Below are 20,557 nucleotides of genomic sequence, written 5' to 3'. Positions count from 1 at the left end.
CAACGAATAGTGGCGCAGAGGTTAATTTTAGGTTATATAGGGTTACAGTTAGAGACAGCTTAGCTTGCATAGCCCACGATAAAATGTTTTTCTTTGAATCGGACAAAATATGTGAATGCGAAGCACTTTTTTTTAATTTGGAAATGTTTTGGGACTGGATAAAATTTTTTGGCATAATCGATTTCGCGTTACCAGGTAGTTCGCATTGTTTGGACTAGAAAGGGTAAGGGTTAGGGACAGGTTAGTTTAGGTAAAGCTGGGGTTAGGGACAAGATAGTGTAGGTATCGTCAGAGTTTGTTTAAGTTAGGCTAACGTCAAGGACAGGTTAATGTAGTAGTGCTAGAATTAGGAACAAGTAAGCTTAGGTAAAGCTACGATTACGAACAGTAAGGTTACATAGCCTTGATTCAATGTTTTTCAGGTTATGCACAGTATGCACAATTTTTTAATCATCGATTCGCATTACTAGGGAGTGCACATGGGTTGAGTTTTATTAGTGTTAGTGTCAGGGACGGGCTTGGTTAGATTAGGGTTATTGTTAGGTAAGGTTAGGAAGAGTTAGGGACAGGTTACGTTATGTTACGAATTATTAAGGTAGGTTAGTAAGTGTACAAAGCACGAGTTTTAGGCCATGAACTCCAGCTTCTGCTGCCATCTTACTAACCCCTTGGGTTGGACTCCTCTATATCATATCCTTGAAGGCAAAGGGGAGAAAATATGCGAATGTTAAGCACAACTTTTTTAACATGGTTATGGATATATTTTAGGTTATTGTTTTTTTTTGCGGTGTAAATTTCGCATTACCGGGGTGTGCGTATTGATTGGACTAGGTTAGGGACTGGTTAGGTTAGGTTATGTAGCGTTAGGGTGTTAGGTTTGGTGAGATAGAGTTGGGTTACATATCCTTGCTTAAATGTTTTTCCAGTGAATCGCGAGTTTATTTAGTCATACTAATGGAATTGGTGCGTTAGTTGTAATTTTATAGTTAGGCAAACTCTCACTTATTTCAGCATGCATCTGCAAAAACCTTTGTTATTTGTCTTGTCGGGTTCTGTACTAATGTAATCAGGAGAATAGAGGAAAATGGTACTTCTCTCCTTGAGTAAGGATTAATTAAGTGTGGTAAAAAATTGAAGAACTACATCTGAGGCAAAAGCGATATCAAGGCCGTTCTTCATATTAGGTTTAATCGCTTAGTCAGTAAGTTAAACGTATTTGACGCCCGACAAACGTTCCAGGAATTTGTTTTTTTCAAAATTGCCCCGCACGATTACACAGCGACCTTTTGAAAGTCCAGAAGGCTAGAGGTAATCGGCATCAATCGGGAATTCGAGAGAAATCATCATCAAAAGGAAACGTGAAAATGTAATGTAATAGGTACCAGGAAATTTAAAATGGTTTTGTCTCCTTCAAGTGACATATCCGGCCTGACCAGAAATCACAATTAGAGATGAGGTAAATCTTTCACTGTTTCCAGAGGTGATTAACTTCATTTCTGAGCTCTGACAATGTCACTAACAATAAGACTCGAAAGGGATTACGTTATCTACTTTGCTTGAAATCTTCTCTTTTTATTATCGTTGTATTCTTTTTACAACAGACGGAAAAGCATAAGCATAAATATTTTAAAAAACGTTACATTACAAGCGCTGTTCCTACATTGTTTCAAACAATTTAACAAGCTTTGAAACAGTTTGTGCCATTTTAATTTATCGAAAAATAACACGATCAAATGTTATTTGTTACAGGTTTATCATAATATCTCAGAATCCTGGAGGAGGCCGTCCATCATCCTGGCGGTAAGTGCTCGCCTCCTTTTATTCTTCCCTTTATCAACTAAAATCCCTTAACAATTGTTTTGTAACATTAAGACATATTGTTGAAATGAATGCGACTATTATAGAGCAGCCACATTTTTTGCTATAACAAATTATCTTCTACCTGGCAATATCAGTTGTTTGTTTCTACTTCTCCAAGTCTATACGGCCTACCGAGTCTGGAGTGTACGCTCAGCAGTCATACTATCATGATTTCAGTAGTTCTGCCGGCCTACCGAGTCTGGAGTGTACGCTCAGCAGTCATACTATCATGATTTCAGTAGTTCTGCCGGCCTACCGAGTCTGGAGTGTATGCTCAGCAGTCATACTATCATGATTTCAGTAGTTCTGCCGATCTGCAATGGTCCTTCAATGAAATTGTTCGCATGAATCTGACCTGGAACGCATTCCATTGAATAGAGGACTTATTCTTAATCCATGGTCTAATAGATCTACGTTTTAAGGTAATTGTTGGGAGCGGTATAGGAGACATAATATAGTAGCATTTATGTATGTCCAAAGACATTGGATTAAAAGGGTTGGAAACGTTGAATATTTGAAGGGTCAGCTTTTCCCCACTGTTCTATTCCGTACAGTTGTTTGGTTTTTGTTTGTATTGCTTGGGTTGTCATCACTGCAGGGGTTGTCGTACCAGAAAAAACCGAGTAATTATAGGATCGGGTTCGAAAGATAAACTAATGAAATTGAAAAAAAGGGGATTTCGAAGCACTCTACTATGTGGTCATATCGAAAACAAAACTAGCAATATTGTAAGATAGTGTTCGGAGGATAGTATTGCTTTGTCGACAAAGGAGACTGCTAAGTGTAGTTGGGATATCTGTGGTATAAAGAAGATTGGTCCAAGCATTCCGTCCTGCTGTACTCCTACACACACATCAAGATGGTGAAATGTTATAAGCGAAAGCCAAACTAATGTTAGAGGTTTTTGATAACAACCTTTTAAGAAGAATTTCTATAATTTTAGACAGGATGGGAAAACTTTGGTAGGATATGACTATGCCATTTAAATGGGTTGTCAGGTTCAGTCAAGAATATGGTAACTACTGGTTTCCATCAGTAAGGGACAAGCGCAGTGAGAAATATACAATTGAAGAGGTGTGCAAAAAATATAATAGCCTTTTTGAGGGAGTTGTTTGGTGTAATTAGGTCAAAACCAGGAGCTTGTGCTTCGTTGAGGGAGACAGGATATTTGACCCCACCGGGCTTGAAGGCTTTCGGAGTGCCTGGGACTTGATTTTTTTTGTTTTTTGTTTTTTTAATGAGGGGTTTGTAATATTCCACGTATAACATACAAACAAACAGACAGCGTTGTATCCAGTTGAAACTCGTATTTCATCAGACTTTCAATTGTCATCTTCCTTTTTATCTCGTTAATATTCATCGTTCCTTTGTACAATTGTGGCATATTTGTCTGTTTGAATATCATTCCGGTTACACTTTTAACAAAAGAAATTAAAATCATTAAAACAAATATTAAGAAACAGGTGTTGGGCTGAGGGATTTTCAGAGCAGGAGCAACACTATTTGTACAATGTAATTTTCATTTTTTTTTACTGTAATAGAACAACGACCTTTCGTACAAATAAGAAAATAACAAGAAAGAACCGTGCCTCTTTCACGTTTTGCGTTGTTTATGGACTGTTTTGTACTATGGGATAATAAGACTTGAATAACACTTCTTGTGAGGCGATTTAGTATTCTGTCCCGTCTTGAATAAGTGCGTCGCTTTATTGTATTGTACATTTGGCGTTTCAGAAAAAAAGGTAAATATTCATACACCGGTCAGACGAATTAAAAAAAAAACATTTATTCGACATACGTATACAACTATTTCTGGTACATATTTTCTATTAATGTGCTTGTTTTTATGTAGAAAGCCTAGAAGAAAGACAAAACTTTATCATATTTTTCATACATTTCAGATATGATACTTCATATTTTTGAAAGATTTTTGAAGTAAATTAGTTTTAAGTACTTTAGCACCAAAATAAACAATCCAATCTTTACAGAATTCAGTTTTTTTAAAGTTAGCATCCAAAATTAGATTTTGGTGGTTTTTGCTTAGTAAGATTTTCATTTTCTTTAGTTTTAGGGCCAACTAAACCAAACTACATTGGTCATCACCAGCCCCTTTCTTCCTTAGCTTTGCATTTCTTTTTATCTTTCTCGTTTTTAAATCTACTAATTTCTTGTACTGATTCTCCAGTCGTTCTATGTTTTATGATATAACGGTAACCGATTCTCTCTTTTCTATATTCTATTGCTAACCTTTCTGTACCTCAGAGCATCGTCAAATGTAGATAAAATAACACAAGTAACAAACACAGAAACACAATAAAACATAATAGACTGTTTAGCATTCACACTACCCCAGAGAACAACATATTCCTCAGTGTAATTGGGAATATGCCCTTCCATTCACGCTAATAAATTTTAATCACACACCAGCCTTCGTTCAAACTACCCCAAAGTACTCGATTGTTTCCTCGGGGTAATTTGGGATATGCCACTTTGCTTACTTAAAAATAACAATAGATTATTAAATATATTAATAGTTCCAATCCTCTTTTGTTAAAACGAAGAGAAAGATTTGAGGGATAGAAAAAAGTTAATATTAGATTTGTACAGCCTGTATCGAGAAAACGTACTAATACAATTGTGAGGTGGGTGGAAAAAGAAAAATAAAAGGCCGAAATGTATTTATTTCGTACAATAGAACTCAATTCGAGTCACGTCGTTTTCTAATAATGCTTGCACTTAATGGTCTAGCCAACAGTTAACCCCAATTTTCGCAATTATAAACACTTCAATTCTAATTTTGGTTTTATCCAACGTTTCCGGTTTTTTTCGCGACGGCGGAGAACCGAGAATTTCCGTGGAAGGAAATTCCTTTTTATTAATGTCCATAATTTTTCAGTTTAGAAGTGACGAGAATTTTATGTAAAAATTTTAACTCGAGCACATAATTTCAGGTCAGTTCTAAATAGAAAAAATTTCAAATCACTTTACGGCTCCTCAGCGACCCTAAAAAATCCTATCATATTTCACAATTTCCAGTGTGGTCACTAATCCTTCATTACATACCTACATGATCGAAATTGTATGTCTTTATTGCTATGGTAAATCTAATTAATTTTTCTTTTAGTCATTACGTTAAATCATATTCGATCATTTTCATACTTACAAAAAAAGGAAGAAGAATTCTGGCAATATGAAGGATTAAGTGGTTAGCACGTCTCGAAATCAGCTTGACGGGTTCTCAGGTTAGAGGGCAAAAGGAATACTAGATATTAAGGTAGTGAGATTAGTGACTTAGTAAGTAAACTTTCAATGTCTGGCAGTGCACCTGGAGGAATCATATTATGAAAATCCAGAATGCTGGCAATATGATGGATTAACTGGCGAGACCATCGTCGGGTTAGGTTAGGTAGGTAAGGTTTAGGTTAGGTTACAATTAGGGTTATATTAGGGTAAGTTAGGGTTAGGTTACATAACCATGACTCCTTGTATTAACGTATGGCAAGTACGTAACGCGATTTTTTTAAAGTGGGCTTTAAAATTCAGCTAAAACTTTAAAGCTTTAAAACAAAAATACAGAAATTGTCATTATAGCTCTGTATTTTTCCAAATGGTTTCCCTGATGAGTTTGATTTCTCTTATTGGATTTGGTTCTATACTGAATATACTTAACCTGGTTTCTTAACTGCTTTTGGAGCCATATGCATACTATGTAGTTGTAATTGTTTTTCTCTTAATCTCTCCCTGTAGTCTGTTACAACTTTGTAGGATGTTGCAAGGGATTTTTTCGTGGTCATATAGTTAGCTCATGGTGAGAGTTATGGACGGGCTATGTGAGGTTTGGTAGGGTAAGGTTTAGGTCAGGAAGGTCGGTTAGGGTAGGGCTAGGTTACAGACACACAAATTTTCAATATGGCTCTGTAATTTCCAAATTGTTTCCTTTGGTAATTCAGCTCGAAAAATCGAAGTGTTTCCTTAATTAGTTTGATTTTGCCTATTTTGGGGTTGTACAGAATATACCTAACCGGTTCCTTAACTGGTTTTGCAGCTATATGCATAACTAAATTATACTTGATTTTCTCTTGATTTCTACTTTTTCTTTGTAGACTGATAAAACTTCAAATGTTAAAAGGGATTTTTTCGGAGCCATATAGTTAGCCCAGGTTTAGGGTTAAGGACGGGTTAGGTTAAGTGAGGGTGAGTTAGGTTACGGTTAGGATAATGTGAGGGTAAGCTAGGATTAGATTACTTATCCACGATTCAATGTTCTAGGTGAGTTTTGAAGCCGTATGCTTATCATGTAATTGTATTCGATTTTATCTTGATTTTTTTTTGTCTTTGTAGTATGTTCAAACTTTTTAGGATGTTTCGGGGTCGTAGTTAGCCCACGGTTAGAGTTAAGGACAGGTTAGGTTAGGTTACGGTTAGGGTTGTGATACTTTCCAAGATCAATGTTTTAAGAGAGTACGAAACCCGATTTTTGAACTGGGCATGAAACTTAAAACAAAAATATATACAGAAATTTTCAGTTTGGCTCTGTATTTTCAAATTGTTTTCTGTCCCTATTAATTGATTTATTTATTCAAACAACATGATTGCAATAAAATAGAATATTTTACGTGAAATAAATTAATTATATAACTAATATTTATGAAAGGTATTGGTCGAGATAAAAAAGTCACTGTCACAAGCGGGATTCGAACCCACGACCTTCGGCTAAATACGCCGCTGCCCTACCACTTGAACTATCGTGACTTCGATCCGCTCGGACACTAACTTCCCATCTCAACCTCACCTCTCGAAATTAATTTTTATCTCGACCAATACCTTTCATAAATAATAATTAATTGAAAAAAGTTAATTGGTCAATCGAACCACGAACTGTAATGGATTTAATAATTATATAACGTTTATAAATTTACTTTGACAAAATCAATAGTAAATCCGGCGTTGTATATACAAAGATATATAATCCCGCTTCTCCCTAGGCGGATCGATACATGCCAAAACGTATCAATAAACTGGATAAATGCTAATTACAACGGAATTGTCAGGATGGGTCTAGGAGAGAGTAATCATCATTTTGCCACTAAGGGCCTAAACGTTTCAACTATCCTCGCTTAACTTTATCAATTAGCACTGTGGATTCTGTCAGCTACTAACTGTTAATACAGAAACTTAAATTTCTACGCTCCATGGGTGACTCACATACGTCTTCCCTGTCTCTTCGTATGACCTGCCATTCTCCAACATAAATATTTATGTATAATGAAAGAACACGCTTTTAAAATCAACTAAAAATTGAAAATTTCATGGTTTTTGAATGATGGTATAAAAAACATAGTGTTTATTCCTTTTGTGGTATGGTCTAAATTCACTGAAAAGGTGAAAACAATTTTGGCCATTAAGCGCGGAACTCCAAGTTTAATTAATTTTTCCCAGGCCCGCTCTTTCTTTAATCCAGAAGGATAATCCTTGATAAACTTGATTTTATAATTCTTTTTTTTTTTGGAGCAAATGTTTATTGTACAAAGGAAAGGAAAATTGTTTTGCGCCGTTTTATAAGTCAGATCGATATAGACCAGCTCCTAATTTCTCACTCTTTGTGTTCTTTTGACAATTTGCTGTGTTACTTTCGAAACTTGTGGATCGATCCTATTGAAATTTGCACGCGTGGAACCCGTTATAAAATAGCTTTATCTATTCCAGCCTAGAATGGGTTGTTATTCAATGAATCTTTGATTAATAGCCGTTTTAGTTCAACATATATCACCGAAAGTGTTCGCCGCAATTGAAAGGTCAATTATTTATTTATTCCGTGAACCTTTTTCCCCATTATACGCAGTCAATTGAAGATTTAAAATTTTTTATTTTTGAATAAAAGTCCCTTTGACACGCCTAAAGCAGTGACTCTTCTCGCTGCTGTTTGCTGTTGTCATCCGATGTCCTGTTATAGGTTAAACTTTATATTAGATGCCATAAACAGTTTCCTCAGTAACCAGAGGAACAGGACAGGAAGTTCTCCGAACGAGAGAGTACCAAAACGAGATACGCAAGCATCAGTACTGTCTACAACACTCATCTCTATTGTTAACGATTTGTTTCCCGATTATGTCGCTGTGTACAAGAAGTGGAAAAAAAAGTTCATATCGCAATAGATAATGTCGAGGAATTACATTCAAATTCACCGCGGGAAAGAGTAGTCCACTTCTGCAGGCTGATGATGGGTATATGAGCCCTCTTCTGCATAAAATACGGTGCCCAGAGTCAAACACGCATCCATGAAACCAAAGTCATGTGCAAGAAGACCATCATTCTCTTCAGGTTTATCGAACCTAGAATAAGGTGGAGGTTGAGAGTTGATGATGATCCTATTCAAATTATTGCAAGAACGCGCTTGAGAAGATTGTATATTTGAAATATTTGGTGACAAGAGCGTTCAGAATAGAGCGTTTGAAGTCGGGGTGCTTTTCTTGCAAATGCTTTTAATGATAGATACACTGAGGAGGAAGTACAAAGCCCACGCCCGATATTTAGAGAGAAGTGTGCGATTTGTCCGTAAGTCGGCAAGCAATTAGCCTGCAATTTGGTCGCTCCCAACCGTTTTGGTTTGATAGACTAACCCAGCGAAAGATGTGCATGCCAAGATGATAAGTAAATTCTGGGAAGAGGTATTGAGCCAGGTGGAAGAAAGAATGCCAAATGGATCTCCGGACCTTCACTCCGCAAGAACGAGACCTCCCATAGCAAATGACCGCGTTAAGTATAAGTCGCCATACTTCGCCGAGTACACGGAGAAAAGGTGGAAATGATCCTTCTTCACATAGCAGAGCTTAATGCCCCCAAGACCAATTGATGGTCTTGGTAAGTACAGGAAGCTGATAAATTAAATATGAATGAAATATCCATCAACCTAGAGGAATATCAAGTACTCCGGGGTGAAAATAATTTATTGGTGTGAATGAAGGGTATATCACCGTCCCGGAGAATGAATCCTTGACATTTGTTGGATACCGGCGCGTGCTGTTTCCCTGATGTGTAAATAGGTTCGGCCCTTTTCCCTCAGCGCACTGTTTGGAACCTAGTTACCATCGAGAAGGTTAGCTCATTAGGGCACGTTCATTTTTTTTCAACGTGAAAACGTTCAACAAACTTAGTGGCACTCCCTACTTTTAGCACTAATCATCGTCGAGTAAGGTCTCAGGATGATTTAGTCGCTTGTTGTGGTGTTATTTGCACATGGATTAGGCTAGTCGGTTAGGGTGAGACCTACCGTGGAGACTAGAAAATCTGTTGGGTGTTAGTTTAGCTACAAAGACTATTTTATGGTCATCGTGAAGGGTTATGGCGGAGACATGGAAGCGTAGATGGAAACTAGTTCTCAGGAAAGTTTAGTTTGTAATAAATGTTTATTTACATTTTAAGAGAAGGTTTATGTAGTCTGTAATTTTGTTCTCATTTTGTTTTAGTGTTACTCATAGAAAATCAAGTTATCGTTCTTGTGTATGTTAGTTTCTTTAGTAATGAATGTTACTTTTTGAGTATGTAAATATTGTGTTCTATTTACTTAGAATTTGTTAATTATCCGGTTACTTGGCCTGACGAAATTAAGTGTGAGAGGTTGACACATCTGGCCTGCTTAGTTGTTAGGGAGACACAAACCTAGGCCTTACTTCCTGGTTAAGTTCACAATAACTCTTTATTTAATTAATTTTTTTAAATATATTCTTTATGGTTCGCTGTTTCCGTTTCACATATTAAACAGTGTTGCGCTCATTTCCAGTTTAATATTAAACTATCTAACTCCACCCGTATCCATGTAACAAAGCCGGCAAAATTTTTGACATAAGAGTAGTAGGGAGGGTTGAATGTGATTCTGAAGAATATGAATTGGATGGGCTGTATTGTTTGGATTTGGGTAGTTTAGTCAGTTCTTGTCCGAACGTCCAAATCTGTTACAGTAGTGTTTTGTTAGTTGTTGGTTTGTTTTGTCAACGATTCGCATGACAGTAGCCTGTAGAGTAGTCCGAAGCGTCCGACGTAGTCGTTTTAAGGATAGGAATATTATTCAGAAATACTGTGCGAGGGTTTTTCTTTAATTGGGCTATTCGCTAGTTGGTTTAGTAGTCCCAAGTCGAGCAAGACAGGTAATCTTACTCGTGAGAGATGAACACGTGGCCTACAAGGCCGAAGCACCTCCCGGGTTGTGGAGTTATGAGGTCTAACCAACCATGTCTGGCTTTGCCCATCAATTGATCTACCCGTAGCTGTACGGGTGCCTAGAACTCTTCATCATTGTTAGAGGATAGCACGGTTGTATTGTATCTTCGACAAAGAATGCAAGAAGGGTATAGTCGGGATATAAGGAAAAAGGGATTGGTCCGAACACAATGCCTTGTAGAACACTTGCTCCCGAACGGCATCAGTCGGAGTAGTCTTACTCGTGGCGAACTCGATAGAATTACGTCAAGAAATGCTCCCATACAATGGTCTTTACTCTTGAGATTCTCTCTTTAGGTTGTGAATGGGGTCTGATCATCCTAACCTGACTAATCTCGGTGATCGAACCTGAGGGTGTAATCGGTATATCATGAAATATAAAGGAAGTACATGATTGGTTCGAGCACACAGCCTTGTGATATTCTCCGCTTCCAGAGGGCAAAACTCAAAGGAATCATCTCTCGAATTCTCATCCCGACGAACTTCCTCAAACCATTTCTCATGTCCAGTAATAGCGTGACAGTACTGGTGACACTAGTTTTAATTAAATTAAATTAATAGTCCTGTCAAGGTTAGTTTCTTCACTCTTTTTTTTTTCATTGCATATGGAGGGAGAGAGGAAAGAAGAGAAAGAGAGACCCGAGAGCGTTAGGTTTGAAGGATGGATGAATCGATAGATACAATACATGTACGTAAAATGTGAGTCATCTCAATGTTAGAAATGCTGAGTGTTGGTATGCGAGTCGGTGAGCTCATGCTGAACTGGCACTGGGTCACGTATTGGGTCCGTCTTCACTCGCGGGCTTGTCGAACTACCCAAACGTGTTTTGCCATTCCTTCATCTTCAGTGAAGAACTCTCATCTCAATGTTTTCATGGCTCGAAGTACAATCCAAACTATAGATGATAAAACCCACAGGGTTAAGGAGAATATTTATTAGAACGATAAACACGGAGTAGAAAAGGAAACCAAGTTCGGATCAGAATTCCGATTCAGAATCATGTCTTTTTAATGTTTCGTGATTGATATTTGCAGCACGTACTCCGCACGACGTACGCGCGCGTTCTCGGTTCATCGGGCGCGTGCGTATAATTTCAATTTGTTTTAGAATATGTTTCTATTATGTGAGCATCCTCTCATAAACATAATTGATCTCAGTAAGGAAATGCTACCTACGCCCTGTGCTGCTGTTGAAATAGGTTTTCGAATGTAAATAGGCTAACATAATTTCACCAATATTTTTTTGACGGTAAACCTTGGGGCCACCTGAGCGTGATATAATAATAAATTGAACCCTACTGTAGATAGGTGGGGGCGTTCACCCTTTCGTACATGCGCTCAATAGCTCGGTACGATCGGGCTCTTTGTCCTGGAGGACTGAAACATCGAACCTTCGTCGGCCCTTTTAAACGCTGTCCTGTCAACGAAGAAAGTTCAAACGAGCGTAAATCCAACAGACCCCATTAATCCTTTCAAATCCCCCCTCGACAAATCCAACAGCTGGTGGAGCTAATAGAATCAAAATCTCTTAAACCGTTTAAAAGAGTGTAGTCGATCCAAAAGAAATAAATCGGTAAAAAGCAATTTGCCAGAGTGTTATTATTGGGTTGTCCGGAAAATAATGCAGGATTTTAAGTTTTCATTAAAAAAAATCTATATAAAATATTCTGTTTACGTTTACAGGATTACTCATTTGTATGAATGTCAACACTTATTAATCCTCTTCCAAATGATATTGTTTGTTTACCTCTGTAGCATTCCGCTACTTGGAAATAATTCAGTCATCCTTATAATGTCAAAGCGAGAATTTCGTACGATTTCCTTTTACGAGTTTAAACTCGGCCGAAGCGGAGCCCAAACGGCTAGAAACATTAACCAAGTCTGGGGCGAGGGTTGTGTTAATGAGTGCACTGTGCAAAGGTGGTTTAAAAAATTTCGGGAGGGAGATTTCAGCCTTGAAGATGAAGAAGGTCGTGGAAGGCCTTCCTCTCTTAATGATGATGTTCTGCGATCAGTGGTGGAAGAAAACCCCAAAACAACTGTTCGAGAACTTGCAGAGCAACTCAAAGTCAGTAAAACGACCGTCGCTGACCACCTCAAGGCGATTGGAAAAGTGAAAAAACTCGAAAATTGGGTTCCACACTCATTAAACGATCGCCAAAAAAATCAGCGCTTTGATGTTTGTGCATCACTTCTTTGTCGAAACAAAAATGACCCATTTCTGGCCAGAATTGTTACATGTGACGAAAAGTGGATTCTCTACGATAACACTAGACGTTCTGGACAGTGGCTCGACAAAGGAGAAGCTCCAAAGCCCCCAACTCATCAAAAAAAGGTAATGGTTACGGTATGGTGGGCTTCATTTGGTTTAATACACTACAGCTTCTTAAATCCTGGCGAAACCATCAATGCTGAATCATACTGTAACCAAATTAATACCATGCATCAGAAATTGGCAGTAATGAAGCCCTCTTTGGTCAATCGGAAAGGGCCCATTTTGTTGCATGACAACGCTCGACCACATGTGTCACGTGTAACGTCACAAAAATTATTGGAGCTTGGCTATGAAACTTTGCCTCACCCACCCTACTCTCCGGACCTCTCGCCTACTGACTACCATTTTTTTAGACACCTGGACCACTACTTACAACACATAATATTCAAAAATCAAACGGAACTGGAAAATGCATTTATTGACTTTATCAATTCTAAAAATTCTGAATTCTACTCAGACGGAATTAATAAGTTACCAACACGTTGGGAGAAATGTATTGAGAGTATGGGAAATTATTTTGATTAAAGAACATTGCTTTAAAGTAACTAGTTTCTTTTTTTTTGTTTAATACCAAAATCCTGCATTATTTTCCGGACAACCCAATAAACTCTGATAGATAAAAGAAAAGAGCAAACAGTAAAAGGGTAGCTCCACCCTCCTAAGGGAAAATCATATTAGATATATGGACAGATAACCTTCATGACCTCCAATAACAATACAATAAAAGCAAACAATAATTTAAGTTAATGAAATATTAAAGATTCAGGGGTTACTTTGAGGATTACTGTTTCTTTAAAATAGGATTAGATTTGGATTTATATAAGCTCAAATCCGCACACGTATGTACTTTCATAGACACGCTTGCAGAGTTTAGCCTATCACTTCCCGCAGCTCACCGGCAATTCCAGCTTAATTTACAATAATTTACCGTAGGCCTCTATAATCATCACTTCGGGTCCGGGGTCAGACCTCGGTCTTATCTTATCCACCGAGGTTGGACCCCGGGTGCTGTCATCGGCTAGGTCAATTCTATTTAAATATCATACGCTCAATTGGTGGTAGAGTACTCGATATTACGCCACCACCCTTTACACCTATTTATATAACTAGCCTAATTGAGGGTTGATTTGTCAATATTCCGCCATCGGCCCTCTCACACTACACATTCACACTAATAAATACATTCGCTATCAACCCTGTTCCCCCTTCATCAAAAAACCTGTGTCCTCCTAGAATCGGGACAGGGGACCCAGATACTCTGATGGCATTCCTACGCGCTCTCTATCTGGAGCCAAGGAATTACACCTCACAAACAGATGGGACACATTGAGCAACCTTTCTCTGCTTGCCGGACATATGCGCGGGCTTTGGCCCAAACGTAAGTCTTTAGAATAGGCCGAACAATTTATGCATCTTTCTGTAACTTGGTTCGTTCATCAGGGGTTTTCCCTTGGGTTTTCAGTCGTTAGCATAAGAATCCTGTTAATAATTGGTCAACATGGCTTAAAACGACCTTTTCCTCTGTAATTATTGCTATTATAGCCTTTTTTTACAACTGTAGTTTAGGCACCCTAATCATTATGTATTTCTTCAGAATAGGAAATAGCTTAAAAGGATCGCAGCGAATCCAAAGGCTCAGACACGAAATCGTTATTTATCGATTAAGATTAATTCATCACTTTCGATAGTTTATATAAAAATAAAAATCCCTTTCAACCATAATATTTATGTGAAATAATACCACAGTGGTTATTATCAATCCTCCTTCAAAGAGTTTTTTTTTAGCAAATCCAGCCCGGATGACCAAAGAACGAGAAATTCTCGATTTGAAGTTTATTGAATTATTATTGTTCTTTTTTATTTCTAGAGTATAGTTTCTAGTACCCTCCTGTTCATTTATTGTAAACAAAACTACCTGACCAGAACAGCCGGTCATCATTAAATTATGATTTAATATCCTGCGGTTACGGGAAATTAGACAGCGCTTGGCTTTTTCAGAAGTAAATTTAATCACCACTATGGATTAACAAGAAAAAAAACAACTATCATTATCTCGTTTGGTTTAGAGTAGTTAGAGCAATTATAGCTGTTTCATAATAAATGTTTCTTATGTTTATCGCTCGATTTATATTTTTTATTCCAAATGAAGTTTTTTACTTCTACCCTTAAAGTTGTTTTAAGGGGAATGTTTGAAAAGTGAACGGAAAGTTTTAAAACAGATAATACCAGCTTACTTGGCAAAGAGGGTAGAGGACGCAAACAAAATTTGGAAAACGATGCTTTGAAGAATAAGAGCTAGAGGTTAGGGAGATGGCAGCAAAAGCTGGGTTTTATTTTCCCACCATTCGTCATCAATAGGGAAAGTTTAAAAAAAAGCTAAACTCGCGATTCGCACTACTTCCTGGCCTATGTTAACACCTAGCTAATCTAACCAAACTCAACCTAGCCTAACCTAAACAGTCCCTGCCCCAAATCATACCCATGTCAAAAAGCTTGATGATCGATTTTTGCATCGCATCATAGATTGCGTTTAAAAATTGATTCTTCATCATAATTCTAAACGGTTAGGGCAATGGTTGAATGTTGGCGACCAACCATATGTGGCACACCCAACTTTTGATTAAGACGGCTTGAAGAATGTTGTTGAGTACAACCCAAGGTCAATGGCTAGAGAGAAGGCAGTAGAAGTTGGTTTCATGTTTCAACAATTTCAAGTTATTTGTCACTAATAGGGAAAGTTAAAAAAACTCCCGATTCTTACGAACCTAACGTAATATCACACTAACTTAACTCACCCTAACCTAACCGAACCCTACATACCTAACCTAACCTCACCCATGCGCACTCCGCAGTAGGTGTAAATCAATGGTGCAAAATGGATAATCAAAAAAATATGAACCCAGACCACAAGTATATCCTTGTTAAAAAAAACTTGATGATCTAGTTTTGCATCGCCTCAGATACTTCATAATTCTAAATAGTAATCGGGGTTCATGCTTCAACCATTTCAAGATATTTGACATCAATAGGAAAAGTAAAATAAAAACTACTTATATTCGCGCTTTGCACTACTGCCTACCCTAGCCCAACCCAATAAAAATTGCGACTACCTGACCTAACCTAACACCACACTAACTTAACTCACTCTATCCTAACCATCCCTAACCCTAACCAAACTCAGCTAACCTCCGCATAACTCGTCCCTAACCTAATCCAACCCATGTACATTACCCAATAATACGAAATTGAGGGCACAAATTGGTTACGTAAAAAAATATTTTCAAAAACATTTACCCATGCTAAAAGGCTTCAGGGCCAATGGTTGATGATGGCTACTGTTGGTTAATTTTTTAACAGTGCAAGCAATATTTCCAAATCCTACAGACAAAAATCTTGTACTAAAAATTAAGTCATCAAGCTTTACGAAAAAGCTCATATTTGAAATGACCTCATGTCTCAAAAATTATATGGTTGAAACGTAGACGACTTGCATTTGAAGTCTTGCCTCATCCACCTTACGCGCCAGATCAAGGTTCATTTTTTGTTTTATCTAGAAAGCTTTATTAGTGTTTGAAAAAAAAAAGAAATGTTGAAACTTAAAGATAACTTTCAACTCTTTATTGATTTCTGTTCCATTCTCTTGTCGATGGCTATTTTTCTGCAACAAAATATCAGCCTACTTATCTCGTTATAACCATAATGGCAAAATGTTGAACTAGATGTTTTTGTACAGTAGCCAATAAGCTTATTTACAAAAATAAGTTTGGGAAAGAATGTAAACAGCTCGTGAGAATCTATGTTAATGACTTTAATTGTGATGTCCAGTTTGTACAAGCCAGTAAACATGATAAACTCAATGTAAGACGTTTAACACATCAAGCTCAGCAGCTTTTACTCTTACAACATTGAAATTGTTAAGTAATAGATTTTTTTTTAAATACCACTAAAATACTACATGATCATTCTACCCTTGTCCTTCAGGTTTTAATCATACTTATAATCTGAGTATAAATCTTTTATAATGATTGTATGATTACATTTTGTATGGTTTTTTCCTTCGATTCTTTTGAGGACTTGGGTGAAATTCGCTCTGACTTATCTTTAAAAGTTATTTGTCTCCAAGAGAAAGGTAGGATTAGAGTGCATTATATCTTATTTATGTTGCTTTATATTTGTTTCATTCTCGATTTCATGGTTGTCATCTTTCCCCCTTTTATTGAAAATTATATACCTTATTAGATAAAAAGAAATACGCTGGTGTATATATTAGGTCTCTTAACCCGTATTTTTGGTCGTTTCCAATCGTTTTGGTCAGCCTGTCTTACCAAAAACGACCAAATTCGACATTTTCACTCCCTGCAGGCCCCACGAGTAAATCTCACTTCTAAAAAACATATTTTTGAAATGATAGCTTGGAATTGTTTATTCTGCTGTGTGTACAGATTGTTTCTCTTGCTGGCGCGCATACCGATGAATAAACAAAGTCAAATTACAGTTACATTCATTCAAATTATCATTGTTTTATTAAATACATTATTATATTAAATTTCATGGTGGGTGTCAGTGTATTAAGGTCAATTACTGGATCCGACTACACTTGCGGGTTTTTAATGTTACACGTTTCAGCTTTGCGCCATATTCAGTGAGGAATAGTCCGTTCGTTGTCCGTGTAGATCCTTATATGCCGTGGAGTCCGGCGGTTGTCCCTACTGGTATATTGTATGTTGTATGTTAAAATTTATTTCAAATAAGTTGCAAAATATAGGACTGAAGAGTGGTGGCAGATGTTACTTTAAAAAACGATTTATAAACTCGTGTTTCGAACCGGCATATTTTCTCCGTTTCCCGGGAAAACATATAGCTTACATCGAAATAATACTTACCTATTTTTTAATTATAACGCGAGTTTTCTTTAAAAAAATTCCAAATCGGTTCAAACCAAAGCTTCAGGCATCATCAGATTAATTAATTTTATATACCATCGTAGTCTTCTACTATATTCTTTTATAATTTTTCGCTATGTTTTCCCTGTCCTGGCAGACGGGGTCATCACATTGGATTATTATTTATGAGGCATAAATGATTTTACCCCTCATCATGGGGTTTGACGAGGGTTGTGACCACCCTTATTTTGTCCTGTGACGTCATTGATTAATTGTCACTTTTACAATATGAGGTTTCAATTCACGTTTTCCAATTCGCTGAGTTCGTTACCCACCCTCACTGTTTGTTTGAAATTGAGAAAACACTGCACCATTCTCGTCTGACTCAGTCTTTCATCAATATGAACGGTATGGCAAAAGCAGAAAAAAAAACCATTACCGCTTTGTTCACACGATGATTTTTTTAGGTGAGGGGTCGTGGCTTGTCTGGTTTGGCTATACACGTGAATTTAGTGGCTTCTGTTTTTGTGGTGTAGTTTAGTTTGTGTGCGCGCGTCTTGGGTATTATTTGTGCTCGTGATTGTTGTATAGCTTTTATATTGTAGTCGTTATCGCATTTAATGATTTTTATTATTTTTTTGTGTGCAAGCTTAAGGAAGTCCGCCCTCCCTTTTACCTACTACCTGCTACTAAAATCCTACCTATCCGACAGATACTTTCACGTCATCAGTGGCCACTCTGTGTCAGCCGGGTATCGCACAGATGCAGGGTACCACAAGGAAGTTTTTTAGGACTCATCCTCTACACCGTGTGTACAGCAGGCATTCCTACTCTTCCAGAAACGATCCTTACTACCTGTGCGGATGATACCGCCATCCTTTGCTCCCATAAAGACCATGTCATTTTAACCAGAAATCATCCCTTGAGCAGTGGTTCAAGCGGTGGACGTTGACGATAAACGTACAAAAATGTGAACATGTCACTTTCACCTTCGGAGAACAACCACAGCTCTCATCTCCTACAGTAGTATTCCTCTCCGACCAGCTAATGTAGTCCGCTACCTTCCGCTGTACATTGGCAAACGACCCTCACAAGCGACTCAAAAGACTAGAGCTAAACAGACGTTTCAGTCTTCTCACTGGATAAACGGTGAAAACAGACTTTACAAAATAAACTACTCATTTACATACATCGAACTTCTGGGTTCAACAAAACGTTCCAACCTCCAACATATCCAATCCCTACAATCAAAAATCCTTGGTACCATCGTCAATGCTCCTTTCTATGTATCCTTTACCATTCACTATGACCTTAACATCCAATATGTCCTTGAAGTAGTTAGCAAAAGCTGCAAGAAGTTTCACAAACAAGTATCCAGTCACACAAACCCTCATGTCAGAAACCTTTCATCCCGTACCCTTCCAAAGAATCCTCCCCAAGGGCTAAAGCGTCAATGGCCTCGCGACCTCCTAACTGAGAGTGAATAACAGTGAATGTGATTACTGCTAATATATAGGAGTGACTATTAATGAGTAATACATCTTTCTGTTTGATGTATATTTTTGCCTTCATTTTGTTTTGTTTTACCCTGTAAAATGCCAAAATATTGCGTAAGTGCAACAATTGACGCAGGTGTAAATAAGCAAAAAAAAAGAAATAATTGGACATAATTCGAATTCACAACGGATGCCTCTCATCTCACTAGTTTGTATGGTGCCACTTAAAAATTCAATGTTGTCCCTTGCAGAAAAGGAAATATCCATACAAAAAAAAATCATGAATATATTGCGTATGTAAAAAAAAAAAGAATCGTTAGCATATCTAGTTTAAAAGACGTCGAATGGGCAATTTTATTTATCAATCTAGCTTCTACAATCAATGCGGGATCGGTATCGGTAAACAAGTGGCGGCAACTGGCAAAGAAAAGATCCGATCGATCCAATTTATTCATCGTGTGGTCAGTGTAAGCAACTAACATAATCACCATTAAACTATCCACGCCTGCATCCTCTCTTCATCGATCCTCGTAAATTCATGTTTCAGCGGATTTTCTCGTGGTTTCAACCAAGAAAGCCCTCCGTTGCCCTCATAACTTAAAAGTTCCGATATTGCATTTCTATTCTTTCAGGGATGTAATCTGGAACGGAACGTTTTTTATGAAGGGTTTATAAGGGGACGCTCATACTGGTGCAATACAAGTCCATTATCGTCAGAAGACAGACCAAAAAATGTCTTGTCAACTCTTACCGTCTTTCCTTCCTAAAAAATGGAAATCAATACGTTTTATCTTGAGTTTTTGGAAAACCAGATGAGACCACACCTTTATTCAGACGTAATGCATGTAACTTTTTCAAAACATGCGTCTCCGATTGGAACGCAAAGCCCTTACCGCTTATACAGAATTGGCATTAGACCAACGCCGATATGCGGATGCAACCACGTATACTAACTTCTGTACCACAGAGAGAAGAGGGGTGAACAATAAAGAGGTTATCTATCACGTTCTTGTCACACAGGAGGCCTTAACGTTCAACTAGCCGTTGGATGACGGACCAACTACTTTACAATACTTGGTTCATACTATTATCAAATTAAAACCCATTTACTGTGCAGAGATTGGAACCCAGAAATTGCTGATGTGGCAATTACAAGTCGTTTGCCCTAACCACTCAGCCACCGCGATCCCACTAAAGTACTTATCTTAGGGGAGGTACTCAACCTAACCTAACTAAGCCCGTTTCTAACCTTAACCCCAATCATAACTCTTACCCCAACCCGTCTCTTACCCTAACCCTACACATGCGAATTCGGCAATAATGCGAAATCGCTATGCAAAATTCTCACGCAAAAAATATCTGTCCAGCCCAAAAGCATATCCATGTCAGAAAGCTTGATTATCCATTTGTGCATCGCATCATAGCATGATTAAATATTGATTTCTTTATCATAATTCTAAACAGTCAGGCCAGTGGTTGAATTTTGGGGTCCAACCATAAGATTTTGCACAAAAAAACAGCATGTCAACACCTTAAAGGATATCGTGGAGTACATCCCAAGAGCGACATTAGAGAGAAGGCAGTAGAAGGTGGTTTCATGTTTCAACAATTTCAAGATGTTTGTCACCAACAGGGAAAGTTAACACCACACTAACCTAACTCACCCTAACCTAACCTATCGATTTTTGCATCGCATCATAGCATGCGATTAAAAATGGATTCTTTATCGTAATGCTAAACAGTTAGGGAAAATGGTTGAAGTGACTAACCGACGCCTTGAAGGATGTCGTGTAATACAACCCAAGGATTAGAGTGAGAAGGCAGCA

General features: G+C 37.7%; 1 protein-coding gene across 3 annotated transcripts in view; it reads left to right on the top strand.

Moving 5' to 3' along the window:
* LOC106667165 (hexosaminidase D-like) overlaps window positions 1–20,557 on the top strand; it is an 86,926-nt gene that overhangs the window by 54,378 nt on the left and 11,991 nt on the right. For 2 of the 3 annotated variants that reach the window (XM_014394904.2, XM_014394903.2), the window contains one exon: window positions 1,750–1,800. The gene's annotated coding sequence lies outside the window, so the exon portion shown is untranslated. Of the gene's footprint in view, window positions 1–1,749; window positions 1,801–3,509; window positions 3,603–20,557 lie in introns of those variants that run through there. The other variant, XM_014394906.2, reaches the window with a different exon arrangement.

Source organism: Cimex lectularius, unplaced genomic scaffold (assembly GCF_000648675.2).
Source record: "Cimex lectularius strain Harlan isolate CLEC.00 unplaced genomic scaffold, Clec_2.1 scaffold118, whole genome shotgun sequence".
NCBI classification, from domain to species: Eukaryota; Metazoa; Arthropoda; class Insecta; order Hemiptera; family Cimicidae; genus Cimex; species Cimex lectularius.
This window is presented reverse-complemented; position numbering and strand designations above follow the sequence as displayed.